The following is a 6005-nucleotide window of genomic DNA, read 5'->3' on the forward strand; positions in this document are numbered from 1 at the left end:
CAGGTACAATGACGTCAACTTAGGTCTGGTACCAACACATCGATCTAGGTCAGGTACAAGGACGTCAACTTAGGTCTGGTCCAACACATCACATCGGCCTATGTCAGGTACAATGACGTCAACTTAGGTCTGGTACCAACACATCGATCTAGGTCAGGTACAATGACGTCAACTTAGGTCTGGTATCAACACATCGATCTAGGTCAGGTACAATGACGTCAACTTAGGTCTGGTACCAACACATCGATCTAGATCAGGTACAATGACGTCAACTTAGGTCTGGTACCAACACATCGATCTAGGTCAGGTACAATGACGTCAACTTAGGTCTGGTACCAACACATCGATCTAGGTCAGGTACAAAGACGCCAACTTAGGTCTGGTACCAACACATCGATCTTGGTCAAGTACAATGACGTCAACTTAGGTCTGGTACCAACACATCGATCTAGGTCAGGTACAAGGACGGCAACTTAGGTCTGGTATCAACACATCGATCTAGGTCAGGTACAAGGACGCCAACTTAGGTCTGGTACCAACACATCGATCTAGGTCAGGTACAAGGACGGCAACTTGGGTCTGGTACCAACACATCGATCTAGGTCAGGTACAGTGACGTCAACTTAGGTCTGGTACCAACACATCGGTCTAGGTCAGGTTCAATGACATCAACTTAGGTCTTGTACCAACACATCGGCCTAGGTCAAGTATTAGTCCGTAAACATAGGTCAGGTACTAGGACGGCAAACTAGGTCAAGTATTTTGGTCGTCGATCTAGACGTCAAAATAGGTCAGTTCCACGCAAGGTAATCTATGTCAGATATTTGGACGTCAATCGAGGTCAGGTACTATGCCACCAATTAAGGGTATAAACAGGACGTCGGCCAAGGTCAGATATCTTTGTTGCCTATGCCAGTCTAGGTTGTGTAAAGAGGCCAGCTCCCAGAGCGTCTATCTTTGACTTGTAATCGGCTTCTGCATTAGTCTAGTGCGCGCCTATAGGCGTATGACCAACACAAATGATAAGGTCTGAGGTACTTAGTAGTCCAGGGCCTGTCTGTTTTGCAGTATCGAATCATTGTATATGTAATTATCTAAACAACATTAACGTGCAGATTTACATATGTGGCTATACTACTATGCCCAGCATGCATCCATAATGAGGTGGTTTCAAGGGTCCCCCGCGGCCAATCCCACTCGTCCATCTGTGGTCAGCTGCGGAATTCCTGTTACATAGGACCACCAGCAGATCTGGTCGTTATAACTGGACATTACTGACCACAAGAATGAAGAGACAATATCGTAGGTCATTGTGATATACATTTATATATCTAATTTATATCTATACGACGGGCGGTATGTTAAGTTCAATTCCAAATGGTCATCTCCGAATAAAGCATGATTCATTTATATGTTTCTTATATGTAACTAGTATTCGAGGTTACATTATTTGTGATGAAATAATGCAGGTATGTCATGGACAACTTTAGGCGGAAGTATAATCATCATACCCCATAAACCGTTGATAACCGAGCCTAGATTGCGAGTAACTGGGCTTCTTGGAAGGCAAAGCTACAAAAACAAGGTTAAGGCGGATTAATTAAAGGTGTCAAGGGCGAAAAGGACTTTGTCATATAAATATCATCATTAACCGGTTAAAGCTAATGGTAACTCAATATCCGTGCATGAATATTTCCAGTATTCAAACATTTGCCTTCCTTGATGTACCTTCCTTGTTAGGCCACCTGCCGTCGAGTGAATATCAGCATTTTCATTGGCGGACCAGGATTTGAGAAATGGGTAGATATATTGAGGTATGCCGTGTACACAACCCTCTCGGAAACCAAACCCAAATTATGTGTGTTGTTGGTTTGGTGCATTTAGTATTATGTTCCCCTGATTATCTAATATATCAATCTGCTGGTGATTTTTCAACAATATCAAAATTGAATACAGTCGAACCCCGTTGACCCGAACTCGCTTGGCTCGAACTGGATATAAAGAACCGATTGCTTTCTTCTAAAGGTAAGCATTCCGCTTGGCTCGAATTTTCCGAGGCTTAATATATTTTCGCCGGTTCCTGGGAGTTCGAGCCAATGGGGTTTGACTGCATGTGGTATGCAGGTAAGTGACGAACTTGTTCAGGTGCCACAACTCTTACGCACAATACCATTGGATAAAAGCGAGTTCATTAGAGCCTGGCGTCTTGCATGACACCAAAGTCGAAGGTGTTCACATGATCCTTTGAAAATATTATTACAATATATTTCCATTTGTAAAGAAAACGTTACTTTTTGTCCTTAGAGAGATTGCAAAAGTTTGATTGTCACAATGATTTAAATTACTAGTTTCTAACACGAACAAGATGAGAACGTCGATGAAATATGTTTATTTCTCACGAAAATGAAACTTTTGCATATGTTTAATATTTCGTTCCTATGTTCGCTATCGTAACTGATTATCGTGATTATCTGTCGAACATCGTTATTAACACTGTCACAGTTAATTAACAAGTTCGAAAGGAATCATTTAAATACATAAAGGAATGTTTTTATGAAAGCCACTAGGCATGTCGTCAACATTTAGGCCAGTTTGGGTCTCAATTCAAGTGAACAAAAGACTAACATTTTAAAAAGTATTCCCATGGCTGTTAATACCGTGACTGTGGATGACTAAGGCATCGGTATAGTCATACCACAGTGCAACTAGTTGGCCGCGGCCTCATTGGTGGTCCAATATATCCATGTCTTATCTGATGGTACTCTATGGTAGTATATTAGCAATAACTAATTAACGAATTTTATTTGTAACGAGTAGTTTTTTAAAATAAATGAAGCAATCGAATTTTACATATTCTGTGTGAGAACCCCTAACTATCAAAAGGTCATCAATACTGTCTAGTCCCTCAGAGTCACGAGCGAGTTTACAGTGCCTGCATCCTCGAGTCACAAAATTGACCAATCATTTGAACCAATATTCATTGACGATTAATAAGTATTTTGACACCACCGGGTATTAAATTTTGATGCTTATGTCGTCCATTGAAAACCAGGCGTCGCGTGAAGGCTGCCCATGCCGACCATATCGCTGATAGGATATCCTTCCCCACCCACCCTGTTCTGACCGAAAATTGAGCCAACACGCGCGAAACTGCTTCCATATGAAAACGACATTGTGACCCGAAAATATCAAGACTACGTCTTCATGCATGGTCTGGGGTGCCTGAGTTCTACCATATCGCGAGTCCACCTTCTCTGCCGAATGGGCGGAAATGCGTAAACCCTCCAGGTTACGGGTCGAACATCAGTCAAGTTGTGCGGCGGAAATTCACCAAGTGGTTTTGCTTTTCCATCTTTCGCCGCCATAATGACCAAGCATTAATTAGAAGAACTATAGGGTACATGTTTATATATATATTGGTAGTCCGGTTTACATATACCATGCCCTTCTGACTTACAGTGGCATGTACTCTATGGACCTTTTCCCTCGCGTTATTGGTTAAAATACTTTCACATAAGATAGTGACCGTTAATGATATCTCTGATGGTATTTAAATCTATTTAAAGCTACATTATATGAGTTTCAAATGACTTTTCACGCATTCCCAGTTTCAATACAGGCGGGAAATTGACGATAGCTCATCCGGAAGACGAAGTTTTATATATTTGTAATTATAAAATATACACTCTCATACTCCCTGCTTTTCTCACGACCTTTGCAATTTATTGTAAAGGCTGATTTTTCACTTTTCGTGGAATAAGAGCGAAACTGTAAGCTTTAAGTACCCGGTGATATGGAGATGGACACGAGAAAGGGTTGAACTAGTTTAAGTATGTTTGAAAACGCGAAAGTGAAATCCGCACCGATATAATTGCAGAGATATGTGGGTATTAAATTAAATTGTGCAGAATTTGTCTGGTTCTTTTGAATACTAGACCACCGACTCCTTCTTCAATACAACTCTAGACACGGGGTATGGCAATAGGCCAACCGGCTCTGACGGGTATCTCGTGACGAAGTTGGCCAATCTGACGTTTTCTTCAAGTTTGATCTTCTTTATTTCCTATGTCGTCGTCCTCGTCGTCATCATTATCACCATTCAGCAACAAAACCAGCAGCAGCAGCATAAGTAAAAACAACAACAGCATAATTATAGCAGCAGTAGCAGTACCACCATAAAGCAGCAGCAGCCGTTGCATCATCACCAACACCAGGAGTACTAAAACCATAAGTAACAACATCAGCAACATAAGTAATCACAGCAGCAGCACTTTCATCACCACCACCAGAACCACAAGCTTCACCATTTATATGTATTATTAATTGAATAACACATCTATATCATAACAATGACTTAGATCTCAAGGGTCACCATCAAACATGTTTATTGCTCATGAATTGCGGTTTTGGCGGGGAGGATATATAAGCGTAGGCGTTGCTGCTCAGATACCGCCTATATTCAGTCGGTATGCAAAGCATTCAGGGCGAAGCGGAAGTACAAACTGAAATAAACGTGCAAGCGACTTTTCAAAATATAATTTGCCAATAACAAATAAAACTTGAATTATAATTCGGAGTCCCCGAACAACTTCATTTTTATTCTTAGCATTCAGGCGCGTAGCATGATTCCGACAAAATAATACTAACAAAAAAACAGCCATCTGTCGAGTTCAGGGTATGTCCCCGTACACCCCCCCCCCAACCACCACCACACTACCACAATTATGAATCCACATCAATAGAGGGCTAGCTACGCCCTTGGCAGTCAGTGGCATTGTGTTGGTTTAGACCGGGTTGGGGAGGGTTGGCTGTATTTCTATAATGATATCTGAAACAGCCAACTCTCGAGAACTGTGAACGCCTGGTCCTTTGGATTCCTTTGATCATCAAAGCCGAGGCGCAGACTATGACACTAAAATTGAAGCCATTGCTCAACCGACAGCAAATTAACTGATTTTAGCATGTAGAATCAGTGTAAAATAGAGAAAAGGTTACCGTTACAGAATCCGGGTGTCGCCCCTGGACCACCCTGGAACATGGCACATTACATCTAGTTCGGATGTTGTTGGTTTATACAAAGACCATGGGCTTTGATGTGATGGCTTAACTGTCTATCTGCAGAAATATGCACGGAAAACAAAACGTGATTGGAATATCGGATTTAAAGGGCAACATGTTAATGGATGGGTCACCTGCCCGTGTACAAAAACAAATTGACCGGAATGAATACACCACCCTGGCTTTGATGTTCGCGAAACTGGACAATTGACCGGTGCAAACATTAAAATGTTCCCTAATCCCTGTCGCAGGGACTGGCACACCTATCTCACAATATCGTATTACCTTGTATAGACTGAACATCAAGCAGTCATGACTTGCCATAAGCAAGTACCAGCAGCAGCAATTACCAGCATCAGTATGTACAAGCCCCAGTATGTATCAGCACCAGTATGTACCAGCACCAGCATGTACCAGCACCAGCAAGTACCAGCACCAGTATGTACCAGCCCCAGTATGTACCACCACCAGCAGCAGTATGTGACAGCACCAGCATGTACCAGCACCAGTATGTACCAGCACCAGCATGTACCAGCACCAGTATGTACCAGCCCCAGTATGTACCACCACCAGCAGCAGTATGTGACAGCACCAGCATGTACCAGCACCAGTATGTACCAGCACCAGCATGTACCAGCACCAGTATGTACCAGCCCCAGTATGTACCACCACCAGCAGCAGTATGTGACAGCACCAGCATGTACCAGCACCAGTATGTGCTAAACCAGTATGTCCCAGCACCAGTATGTACCAGCACCAGTATGTACCAGCACCAGCATGTACCAGCACCAGCATGTACCAGCACCAGCATGTACCAGCACCAGTATGTACCAGCACCAGTGTGTACCAGTACCAGTGTGTACCAGCACCAGTATGTACCAGCACCAGCATGTACCAGCACCAGTATGTACCAGCACCAGTATGTACCAGCACCAGTATGTACCAGC

The sequence above is a fragment of the Mya arenaria genome, chromosome 6 (genome assembly GCF_026914265.1).
Source record: "Mya arenaria isolate MELC-2E11 chromosome 6, ASM2691426v1".
Taxonomy (NCBI): domain Eukaryota; kingdom Metazoa; phylum Mollusca; class Bivalvia; order Myida; family Myidae; genus Mya; species Mya arenaria.